Source organism: Leucopleurus acutus, assembly GCF_964270905.1.
Source record: "Leucopleurus acutus genome assembly, chromosome: 5".
NCBI lineage: Eukaryota > Metazoa > Chordata > Mammalia > Artiodactyla > Delphinidae > Leucopleurus > Leucopleurus acutus.
In genome coordinates, this window is record NC_139147.1 from 89,774,792 (window position 1) to 89,787,795 (window position 13,004).

At 43.0% G+C, this 13,004-nt stretch overlaps 1 protein-coding gene across 3 annotated transcripts in view; it reads left to right on the forward strand.

Annotated features, from left to right (window-relative positions):
- Positions 1 to 2,064: 2,064 nt before the first annotated feature.
- The window catches only part of TBL1XR1 (TBL1X/Y related 1), a 186,776-nt gene continuing 175,836 nt past the window's right edge, over positions 2,065 to 13,004 (forward strand). For 2 of the 3 annotated variants that reach the window (XM_082839045.1, XM_082839047.1), the window contains exon 1: positions 2,065 to 2,203. The gene's annotated coding sequence lies outside the window, so the exon portion shown is untranslated. Of the gene's footprint in view, positions 2,204 to 2,989; positions 3,022 to 13,004 lie in introns of those variants that run through there. The other variant, XM_082839046.1, reaches the window with a different exon arrangement.

The window sequence follows — 13,004 nt, forward strand, 5'->3', positions numbered from 1 at the left end:
TTAGAATCTTACTGAAATGCAAAACTAGCTCTCTTTGTGCTGTTTCCCTGTACACTCAACACAAGTGTTTTGGAAACCTGCAGTTATCTGAATTCCCATCAGGTGACATTGTTTAATCTAACATTCCCTCTTTCATATATGAAAATAGCTCTAAGGACAAACCACCGAGATGCTTTGAACTCTCTTTCTGGTGGTTCAGAGGGAGTTTCCAATCTCACTCCCTTTCCTCTGATGGTTTTCCTGCCCCTCCCCTCCCCCAAAGGTCTGGAAAGGCCTTCAGCTGCTCCTCCCCACCCCCCTCCAAGAGCTCATCAGGGGCAAGAGCCTTTGACCTTGGCCAAAAAAAGCACCTGTCTCATCACTGAGCTTATTAGGCCACCCGGAGTCCAGACGTGTAAAAGTTACTTCTAATGAACTTTTTTTTTGGTGTGAAAATTTAGGTCTCTGATATTGAGGGGAAAAGGCTATTGCTTCAAAATAATGACTACACCAATTTCCAAATATTGTTATGAAAGTACGAAAGTAAGAAAGCAGAACCCCTTACCTAAAATGGCTGCAAAAATTGTTATTTTACTTTGAGGACAGCAATAACTGAAAATAACAACAAAAAGGTTTCTCTGAGGCCAAATCTTAAAAGGGTAAGCTGCTTTCTTTACCCTAGGCTTATACAAAGGTCCGAGTAGGCTCCAAGACCTGCTTTTTGAGGACCTTGGATGAACACATTTGTTTCAAAAACTGTGAGGTACCTCCCTTTTTAAAAACAACCGGCTGCACTCATCATATTGTCACATTATCACTCATCTAAGTTGTACTCTATAAACCGCCTTGATGTGCTACACACATGCAAGAAGTATACAAAGTGGATATACTTCTACTGTCTTTGCTGCCGTTGAGGTATATATGTTTAGTAAACATTTAGTTACATTATTTTATTTTTGTGAAACGCGAACTGATCGACCAAACCTTTCAAACAGACCCACCAGACGATAAATACCACCATATGTTTAATTCACAGTACATTTGGGCATAAACACTTCAATTACAGCTTTGTGTTTAGTATCAAAACCCTTTTCTTGTGTTAGTGTGTTTTCTCCACAGATCCCGTGTTCTGGATTACACTTTGAATATCGCTTATTACAGATAAAGCACCTTTCCAGGTACGCTTCTGAGAAACATATGTATTTACGCACACAAAGGTGCGTGCAGATCTTTTCACAAACAAACGTCCATATGATGCCTGCACCGCGCTCCCCTCACATGCTCACCGCGTGCGTGTGGCCCACAGGCCGCGCCGCGCAGCCCGGGTGCCCGCGGAGCCAGGCCGTCCCCGAACACGCGGGAGCCCCGCCGGCCTACCCAGAAAAGCTAACCGGCGTTTCCCCACCCGAGGCAGCACAAGCCTTCCCGCCCCCACCGGGCCCGGGGCCGCGCAGCCAACACCCAGGATGCCCCGCACCCGGCCGCGCACGGCGGTGGGGGCGGGGCGGCCGGGCGACACCTCGGAGCGCCTGCGGGTCTGTCTTTCTTTTTAAAAGCCTGCGCCGCGCCCACCCAGCCCCCAGCGCCGCCGCGGCGGGCGGGCGGGAGGGAGAGGATCCGGGCCGGCAGTAACCCCCCCCCCCGCCGCGCCGCCGCCGCCGCCTCCTCCCCGCGTCCGCGGCGCCCCTCCCCCGCCGGCCCCTCCCCCGCGCACCCGCCCGCCCGCCCGGCGCAGGCCGCTTGGGTTTGTTTTGCTGCGCGGCCGCCGCCGCCGCCGCCGCCGCGGGCCTCGCGAGCTCATTTGTGCCTGGCTGGTCCCCATTCCTCTCTCCCCAGTGTTGAGTGTCTGAGCCGTTGGCTGCTCCGAACCGTTTGGCTCTTTCCCTTAGTAACAGCTTTTACCTTCTGCCTCAATTCCTCTCCCCGCTCGCGCCCTTCCCCCGCGCGCCGCCTCCCCCCGCCGCCGGCCGCGTGCGCCCCCGCCCCTCCCCCCGCGGCGGGAGCACCTCCGCTCGCCACCTGGGGACCCGCGCCGCGCTCCCCGCCCCCGCCCGCCCGGCGCCCATCCCCCGCGCCCTCCGCTCGCCGGGGTTATAATTGCCTCTCACCCCCCGGAGGGGTTATTTTGGGGGTGGTTGGAGGTGGCGGCGGCGGCGAGGAGGGGAATTTCCTTGTGTCTCCATTCCCGGGAGGGGGGAGCGGCGTCGGAGGCCACGGTTTCCAGGTAAGCGCCGGGGGCCGGACCCCGGGGTGGGGGCGGCCGCGGGCCCGGGCGGGGGGCGCGGGCGGAGGCGGCCGGGGGGCGCCGGGCCGCCGGGGGGGATGGGCGCAAGTGGAACATGCATTTTTCAACTTGGCCCTTCGGGGAGCTGGGGGTTTGGCGGGGGAGGGGAGGGGAGGGAAGGCATTTAGGGTGCCCCATCCCCCCTTTTTGCTCTCAGGCTTCTTTGAAATGCTCACGTGCCTGCCCACCCCCTACCCTTTCCTGGTCCCGGGGGATCCTCACCCTTATTATGTTGTCCCCGAAAATGTGCACCTCGGCCTTCTCCCCCCTTCCACCCTTCGTGCATTTACACCCCCATTTTGTGTGTGTGTGTGTGTGTGTGTGTGTGTGTGTGTGTGTATGTATGTATGTGCGGGAGGCTTTCAGGAAAGAATTTGCAGCAAATTGAATCAAGGAGCCATCATGAGGCCGACTCCTTTATAGCCTATTTTTAGCAGGGGAGAGGGATCTCTTCGGTGCACGTTATTTTGTTAAACCTCAGGCAGCAATGGAAATCCGCTCCCCTCCCGCGGCGCGGCCCCGGGCCCGGCGCGGCGACCCTGGCCGGCGTGCTGGGGGCTGCGGGCGGCTGTTGGGGCCGCGCGTCCCGGGCGGGGGCGGGGGCGCGGGCGCGGGCGGGGGAGGGGCGCGCGGCCGCGCTCCGGGACGTGTTTATTTGTAACTTAGTGCTTTTTATCGTCTTGAGGAGGTATTTGATAGAGCCTCTTTGAAGTTGGGTTCAGAAGTGTAGAATTGGCAAAGTTATTGCCAGCTTCCTGGTAAGTTTTGGGTGGCTCAGAGTCACATTATTTTCTGACAGTGTAAAGGCCACGTTGTGAGAGTGGTTTATCGGTAACTTCCTCTTTGCAACCGATGTCATTTTTTGAACTGAAGCAGACTTTTATAAGTGAAATATTAATCTGAAATGGCAGCTCGAGGGAAGACATGCGTGTGTTAGCGTGTTCAGTATTTTTGGAAGTTCCTAATTTGCTGGAACAGGCAGCACTTTGCAGTGGCAAGCGAAGATAAATTTAGGTTGTGAAAATGGTGTGTTTCATGTAAAATTTGGGTTGTAATGGCTCTTAAAAGACGCTCCCATTGTTAGGTTATCTAATAATATTCTCGGAAATAATTGGGTGATTACAAATGACAAAAGTGTTGGAACCTAGTTAAAAACTAGGTTTTTTCCTCAGTGTCTGGAGTTTACTTAAAACCGTGGACTCTGTGGGCACCAAGGTGAAGAGTTTTAGTACTTATGTGATTATAGTTGACAGAGGGAAGTTGACTTTTGGCTTTCTTGTTTTCTAAACAAGACCCTTATGCTGATCTCAATAAGCTTGTTAATAAAATTTGGTGGGTGAAATGTGGGTTATTTTTAGTCTGAATGGTTTGATTCTTCCTCCCCCATATAATTAAGTAATCGTTTCTCTTTCCCCCCCTTTTTTTCCCTAAAGACTCCTTTATCAGGTTGGATAATATAAGGCCCTGGTGGTGTTTTCATCTACTTACCTTAAAAAAAATTGTAATAAATATCCTGGTTACACGTTGAAGATAGAGTGAGTGACTTTTTGGTTTTCCCAGTGTGGTTTATTTTCATTTTTTGTTAAATAAGACCCATGCTGCATTGGTGTATTTTAGTAATCTTGACTTCCTGGAACTGTATGTTCTCACCATTTTAATAAGTTTGTAGTCTAGGGAAATAGGGCACCTTTGTCTCCATGAAAACAGCGTGTGTGCTGAGTTGTATCATGGGAATTCATGGCAAGCAAGCCTCGGGAATTATCCTTGAGCGCGTTCTAGAAATAGTTAGCGTTTACCTGTGGAGGAGGAACAGCAGAAAGAAAATATGCCTGAAAGTGGTTAGGCGAGTGATTCGTGTTTATACTTTTTGCTCTTAAATCGAGGTTTTCCTGCTTCTTTGGAATATGAATTTTTTCTCCCAGTCCTGTTATGCACCATGTGATATATGTAATCACAACCATTAAGTCCATAAGTAACTACTACTTTTTGTCACTTGAGTTGTTAGAATCAGACCTAGAGGGCAAAATACTAAACTGTATGGGGGATGAAAACAATATGTACGTGGAGAAAGTTTTTCTTACTGTTAAGGAACTTAATTAAGGTACTTGTTAATGGCATAAAAATTGTTGCAGAGCTCACCATCAGTTTATAAGATGTTTTTATTTCAACGTGTACCAGCTTTGGTTATTAATATGGGAGATACCCGTGGTAAATGGAATGGCCCTTTGTGAAGGTTGTAGTTTTTCACTGGTTGCTTCAAAGAGGCAAATATTTTAATACGTTTTTAGGCGTGTTTAGGAATCTTTGTTACCTGTGTTCACACCATAAGATTTATCATGATTACCATGATACATGCCTATCAAGAGAACGAGAAGTAACTGCTTCCTTTGTACTGGGAGAGTTTCAAGCTAATATGCAGAAAGGGCAGGAGCTTACTATAAACATAGGGGTTACTGATAAAAAGAGATGTGACTAATGGACTTTTTAAATGACAACCTGTTGAATGAATACATCTGTTCATATATAACAATGAAATATAAGTACGACCTTGTCAAATGAGTAGCTAATAAAGGAGTTCTTCTCCAATATACTACAGCAGTTATTACTACAAAGAATTTCTGATTTGACACATTTTGATGAAGAAATAATTTGTTGGGTTTGTTCATTTTCTGTGTTATTTGTATAAAAAGAATTGAGAAGAATGTGCATAGTAGTAAGTCGGGGAGAGAGAGTGGCAGAAATATTGGCACTGTTTGGGACTTTGTATTTTTCTAGTACATGGAATTTGACTCATTTCAAATGGTGTTTATAGTATAAGTCATTGACGTGCAAAAAGAGAAAGCAGCTAACATTGAGACATTATACATCCCCATAGTACAGAAGGGCTAGGACCCCAGGGCTGAGTAGTAAAGAATTGGTAAGAGTATAGTTTGGTTTGGAGACCCCATGGTGGGATCTCCTGCTCTATCACCAGTAGATACTTGAATTAAAAAAAAAGCCTGTGTGAGAGAGCTTATGCTGGAGAGGTTTGCTGTTTACCTCCTCTGGGATTGGACTCCCTAAGAGTACAGTTAACTGCCCTGTTTGCAAGAGTCCAAGGAAAGGGACTCAGCTTGGGCTATACTATAAGAAAGGTGTGAGGTGCTTTCTATGTCATTTATATCCCAGGCTAATACTGAGGTGGGTAGTGTTGGGCTCTTTTTGTGGATGATAAAACAGCAAGGTCAAGATAAGTTAATTCACTTGTTCAAGGCCACAAAAGGATCAAATGATGCACTAGGATTTAAACCTCGGTCTGTCTGAACTCTAGTCCATGTTCTTTCTAGATGACTGTAGCTGTGCCAGAGTTTCAGCTGTTTCATCAGTCTTTAGATACCCTTGCAAAAACTAGTGTTCCCAATCAAGTTTATAATTCTGTACTTGCGAACTGGGATCTCTACTAACTGGGTCAAGTGATTGCATGGATAAATGAAATTCATAGGGCTCAAATACCATTGGCTTAACTCTCTAGATCTGTTTAATAAGATGCCATCTTCTTGTCAACTGCTGTATTTCCTACCTTTAGATTCACAGCGGTGACGTAGCCTCTCCACACACTGCCAGCAGAAATAGGAAATGTGGTTCCATACCTACAATTAATTAAGAAGGAAAAGCAAATAAGAGTATCTCACGTATTTCTGAAAACTTGTGTAAGAAAAATCATAAAAGTCTGTTTGTGCAGCATACTGATTCTATCAGGGGCTCTCAAGATGAACTGCCCAGCTTCAAATTCAGGCACCATCCCTTACTAATTATGTCACCTTGGGGGAGTAACTCCGCTATGTCTCAGTTTTCTCCTCTGTGTAATGGGACGGTCAACTTCAAAGAGTTGAGAGGATTAAGAGAGTTGTATGTGTGATGCAGCTGGAGATTATCATACTAAGTGAAGTAAGTCAGAAAGAAAAAGACAAGTACCATATGATATCACTTATATGTGGAATCTGAAATGCAGTACAAGTGAACCTATCTACAAAACAGAAAGAGACTCACAGGCATAGAGAATAGACTTGTGGTTGCCAAGGTGGTGTGGGAGAGGGAGAGGGATGGACTGGGACTTTGGAGTTGGTAGATGCAAACTATTACATTTAGAATGGGTAAACAGCAAGGTCCTAATGTATAGCACAGGGAACTATAGATAATCCCCTGGGGGTAAACCATAATGGAAAAAGATACATATATTAAAAAAGAATGTATATATGTGTATAACTAAGTCACTTGCTCTACAGCAGAAATTATTAGCACAAGGCTGTAAATCAAACTATAATGAAAAAATTGTATGTGTAAGTTGCTGAGAACAGTAGCTGACAAACAAGCATCATGAAAATGTAAGTTGTTGAGGATGATAATGGGTTTGGATTTGAAGTTTGTTTCTTTGTATTACATTTTATTTGCTTGTTTTTTAAGTAGGGGCATAATGTCATAGAAAGTATTTGGCAGTTTTATTTCCTGAATTTTTGGGCAAAATAGTCGAAATAAGCTTGGCATAATTTATTTACTCCTGAAGTTGTGATTTAAGGCTTACTTGAAGAATTAGGTTGGGTTTTATTTCATTTTATTTTAAAAATTTTATTTATTTTTGGCTGCATTGGGTCTTCGTTGTTGTGCGTGGGCTTTCTCTAGTTGTGGAGAGGGGGGCTAACTCTTCGTTGCGCTGCGTGGGCTTCTCGTCGTAGTGGCTTGTCTTGTTGCGGAGCATGGGCTCTAGGCACGTGGGCTTCAGTAGTTGTGGCACGCTGGCTCAGTAGTTGTGGCTCACGGGCTTAGTTGCTCTGCGGCATGTGGGATCTTCCCGGACCAGGGCTCGAACCCGTGTCCCCAGCATTGGCAGGCAGATTCTTAACCACTGCGCCACCAGGAAAGCCCTAGGTTGGATTTTAACGCTAAGGGAAACAATACCAAGTTCCATAGTTGGTGTAGGTAGTGGTGGGTCTTTTGTGTGTCTTTGTTGCCGTTCTTCTGTCACTTGGGCTTGAAATTTTTAAATCTGCTCGCAGCATTTGAAAACATTTTTTAACTCTTTTTTTTTTTTTTTTTGTGGTACGCGGGCCTCTCACTGTTGTGGCCTCTCCCGCTGCGGAGCACAGGCTCCAAACGCGCAGGCTCAGCGGCCATGGCTCACGGGCCTAGTCACTCCGCAGCATGTGGGATCTTCCTGGACCGGGGCACGAACCGTGTCCCCTGCATCGGCAGGCTGACTCTCAACCACTGCACCACCAGGGAAGCCCTTTCGAACTCTTTTTAAGTAAAAAGTGATTTTATTGTTCGAGGCTGGATCTGGCAGTACCTAGGATCTGCTTTTTAAAATTGGAGTGGTTATTTTTTAAGTAGGTTATTGTTTTCTCCAGCCTCAACCTTTCATCTGTGTTCTTGTTCTACATTTTCAGCTGCTGTCAAGACAGTTCTGCTTGGAGGTGTGTTCCTCTGAAATATCTTTGAATCTTGTCTTATTTTCCCTTCCCATTTTTTATCGTTCTTAATTCACCAGTAATGTTAACGACTACTAGAGTTCTATGTGTCAGGATCACGAAGATGCTTTGATAGGTACTTGTGACAATCTAAGCGACTGGTATCCTTATTACTAACAGCGTGGAGACCAAGGCTCAGGTAGTAAGGTGTGTACAGAGGGGTTTAGGTCCAGTGTGTCTGACTTCTAGGCCAGTGTTCTTATTTATTTAAATATTTATTTGACTGCATTGGGTCTTAGTTGCGGCATGTGGGCTCTTCTGTTGCGGCGCACAGGCTTCTCTCTAGTTGTGGCACGCGCAGGCTCTAGAGCGCGCGCACGCACGCGTGAGGGCTTAGTTGTCCCTTGGCATGTGGGATCTTAGTTCCCCGACCGGGGATCGAACCCACGTCCCCTGCATTGGAAGGCAGGTTGTTAACCACTGGACCGCCAGGGAAGTCCCTAGGCCAGTGTTCTTAACTAGCAGTCCGTTTTCTCAGTGAGTGAAGGAGAGAGTGAATGAATGGTTTTAGGTTTCTGGGTTATTGCATTACTTTTCAAGTAGGTTGCTCGATATCTTCTTCTCCATTCTATCTTCTCTAATCACCAACAGTGTAATTTATTTAAATATTGGTTTCATGATGTCAGTTCGCCTGCAGAAGAACCCATAATGGCTTCCCTTTGCCAACTGGATGTAGTTCATATGCTTCAAGTCTGGCTTTTAAGGCTCCATTCTAACCCATTCAGCCATATTTCCTACTCTTCTCCAACTGGGATTCTTGCCTGTCTATCAAATACTGCAGTTTTGGCATACTCATTACTCCTCTGCCTTTGTGCATGCTGTTCCTTCCCTTTATCCTTTTAATAGCCTAGTTTCAGTCCCACTTTCATGAAGTTTTTTCGGGCCATCCTGACTCAGGATATTTCTTTGAGATTTCATCACATTTAATGAGTATCACAAACTCCATAATTATTTATTGTTTTGTGAGTATGTGTCACATTGCCTCAACCAAATGTTACATTTCTTGAAGGAAAGGGCCACTTTCCTTATAGTATGTAGCAAAACTCTTGAGTTTTGTATTATACTATCTTCGTAATAAAATGGATTGCTTCTACAAGGGCCCATGTTAAAATAAGAACAGTGACAGTCCTGTTTCATTCTTGTTGATGTGGCAAAAGCTCCTTTTTGAGTTAGACCTTCAAAGTTCAGTTGTACCGTAGTCACATTAATTTGAATTTTCATGTTGGCAGTGTTGACAAGGAAGGGGAAAAAAAAATCTAGTCAACATTTAGAGTGAAATGGAAATGGATAGTTTTATCCTCTTAATCCTGGAATAGTAGCCACAGTCCTGGTGAAAAACCTAGTCTAGTTGGGAATCATGTCTCACTAAATTGGCTTTATCTGGTTATATTTGTGTTAGTTGTTATGAAACTTAAGATTTCGGGTTTTATTTTTTTAATCCTCAGGCTTTTTTTGCTTGTTATTTTCTTAGTAGTATGTCTAAATAAGATAATGTTTTTAGCTCTCAGTATGTGTGACAGCATTCTGACCACATTGGAGTCCCATTTGAGCCGTTACTATGAATGTATTAACATGTATCTATCATGTAGTGTCAGTGGGTTTAGTCTACCACAAGAATGTTGTAACCATCTCTCTTCAATAGTTTGTTTTTTTGAGGGGGGGCACGTGGCACGGGGGATCTTAGTTCCCTGAGCAGGGATCGAACCTGTGCCACCTGCAGTGGAAGTGGGGAGTCTTAACCACTGGACCACCAGGGAAGTCCCTCTTTAATAGTTTTCTGTGGTAAAGATGTGCCAAACAACCTGGGTAATTTATTCTAAAGGCAGCTATTTCGGTATTATGTCCTTTTGAAATTTTTAATATTTAGAGTTTTAAAATATGAGGGTTTCAGTGTCAAACAATGAGTTGGATGTTACCCTGCTTTTTGAGAGCTTAGATTCATAACTCAGAAATAATACAATCAAACTATAAGGGTCATGCTGAAAGATCAAAAATTAAATTTCAGTATGCAGAAAGAGTGTCCAGATTAAGATATTTATGTGAAATGAACAGTTTGAGGAATGAATGAGGAAGAATATAAGTATTGAATGTTTAAACCTGGAAGTTTGCCACCTGTTTTCCTTTTATCGGAAGTTTCTTTCAGGAGGTAGAATTTAAAATACAGAAGAAAACGTGGGGGCCAAGGATCAGAGATGGTCATTAAGTGTCTTTTTTATATTCTTCTTTATGTGAAATTGTACTCTGGACTCTCAAACTTTTTTTTTAAACAAAGGAGATGTTTTAAATTTTTAACTACTTAAACAGAGTGAAGAATTTTTACTTTCTAAGAACTAGATATCAACCTACATCTTGGTATCTTTATTTGTCTGAGATCAAAGATGGTACCAGTGCTTTCCTCTCTTCCCTCCCTCCCTCCCTCCCGCATTGTGTCTTTTTTATCATACTGAATGATAGGCATCATAACTAGGTGATCAGCGACTTGATTGTTTTTTTTTTAAATTTTATTTTTTTATATAGTGGGTTCTTATTAGTTATCCATTTTATATACATCAGTGTGTACACGTCAATCCCAATCTCCCAATTCATCACACCACCACCACCACCCCCCGCCACTTTCCCCCCTTGGTGTCCATACATTTGTTCTCTGCATCTGTGTCTCAATTTCTGCCCTGCAAACCGGTTCATCTGTACCATTTTTCTAGGCTCCACATATATGCATTAATATACGATATTTGTTTTTCTGACTTACTTTACTCTGTATGACAGTCTCTAGATGCATCCACGTCTCAAAAAATGACCCAATTTCGTTCCTTTTTATGGCTGAGTAATAATCCATTGTACATATGTACCACATCTTTATCCATTTGTTTGTCGATGGGCATTTAGGTTGCTTCCATGACCTGGCTATTGTAAATAGTGCTGCAATGAACATTGGGGTGCATGTGTCTTTTTGAATTGTGGTTTTCTCTGGATATATGCTCAGTAGTGGGATTGCTGGGTCATATGGTAATTCTATTTTTAGTTTTTTAAGGAACCTCTATACTGTTTTCCATAGTGGCAGTATCAGTTTACATTCCCACCAACAGTGCAAGAGGATTCCCTTTTCTCCATACCCTCTCCAGCATTTGGTGTTTGTAGATTTTCTGATGATGCCCATTATAACTGGTGTGAGGTGATACCTCATTGTAGTTTTGATTTGTATTTCTCTAATAATTAGTGAGGTTGAGCAGCTTTTCATGCCCTCTTGGCCATCTGTGTGTCTTTTTTGGAGAAATGTCTATTTAGGTCTTCTGCCCAGTTTTGGACTGGGTTGTTTGGTTTTTTAATATTGAGCTGCATGAGCTGTTTATATATTTTGGAGATTAATCCTTTGTCCGTTGATTCGTTTGCAAATATTTTCTCCCATTCTGAGGATTGTCTTTTTGTCTTGTTTGTAGTTTCCTTTGCTGTGCAGAAACTTTTAAGTTTCATTAGGTCCCATGTGTTTATTTTTATTTCCATTACTCTAGGAGGTGGATCAAAAGAGATCTTGCTGTGATTTACGTCCAAGAGTGTTCTTCCTGTGTTTTTCTCTAAGAGTTTTAAAGAGTCCGGTCTTATATTTAGGTCTGTAATCCATTTTGAGTTTATTTTTGTGTATGGTGTTAGGGAGTGTTCTCATTTCATCCTTTTGCATGTAGCTGTCCAGTTCTCCCAGCACCACTTATTGAAGAGACTGTCTTTTCTCCATTGTATGTCCTTGCTTCTTTTGTCATAGATTAGTTGACCATAGGTGAGTGGGCAACGACTTGGTTGTTAAGTGGATGTTTGTTCTTACTGCTTATCTACTTGAATGGTGGCTAGCATTTTAATGTGAATTCAGTATTAAGAAAATGAATTTTTGCCATGATTTGCAAAGCCATAGTTACATGGGTAAGTCGTTTAGCTTCTAGAAATGTGTAAGAGGATCAGATGAAATGCTACCTAAAGTTTGCTCTTTCATTCTACCAGTACTTATACAGTCAGTTCCTGTATTAAAATTCTGAGATTTTTGTCATTTAATTTTGTGATTTGTTTTTTTTTTTTTTTGAGAGAGAGAGTTCTAAATTTTCTTAGCGTATTTAAGGCCTGAAAATCGACACCTTATAGAATAATAGTCAGGAACTACTTGACATTAGCGTAAGCAAACACCTCGTCAGAAAAGTTTTAGTTAATAGCATATTTTGGTGGTTACCTTCAACTGTTAATAGAACACAGCTTATGGGTTAGGAAGAAGTGTTTTATGCTTTCCCCTTAATTTAAAAGGGCTAATTGGGTAGACTGCATACTAATTTTGTTCTATTTCTATTTTGTGGCTATCAGATGTCATTAACTGACAGTGTAAGGCAATTGGGTCATCTGCTTTGGGTTTCTGAAGTAAGGTAATGGGAATAGATAATGAATGAATTTCCTTAATATTTTTTTCTTTTTCCATATAATTGTTCTTTTATGGGATAAAATTTATCATGTGTGAATTTTTAGATGCTGTTTGTAGTTATAGCGATTTTTTTGGGGCATCTTTTTATTTTAAAATGTAATACCCTATGTACTTAAAATTTTTTCACCCACTAAAGTGATGGATTTTCCCTAAATCACCTTTCTGTGTTTTCCTTAGTAAGCAATATACATTTGTGAGATCCTAGACTGGGGTTAGGAGTGAAGTCTGTTTCTGTATCAGGGAAATAGTTTTTTATTCTTGTGCAAAATCTCATAGACCCTCAAGGGGATTACTTCTTAGCCCTTGGACTTCCATATGTCCTGCCAGCAGAGGTCACCAGTTTTAACATCTGGTGAAAGATGTTTTGTGTGAATTGTTTCTTTACAGGTTTTGTTTAGATTTGATGTTTATGACTTTCTTGTTAGCATTTATGGGATCTTCTCAAAGGTACATTTAAATGAAAAAAAATGGAGGCAGAAGATCTTATATAGTCTTCTGCCATTTTAGCGCAAAAAGAGGGGGAGGAATGGAAAGGAGGACACACGGGATGGAGTGTGTGTGTGTTTGTGTATGTATGTTTATATGCTCAAGGTGACTCCAGGAAGATACACAGGAGACTAGTAACAGTGGTTTGGGGGGTGGGGTTGAGGTGGGGAGATCCTGTGGCCCGATGTGGGAAAAATTTATTTTCACATATAATCTTTTGAACTGTTTGAATCTTACTTTGTTAGTATTACCATTTCAAAAAAAGTAATGATTGTGAAAGAACAATCATTAAGAA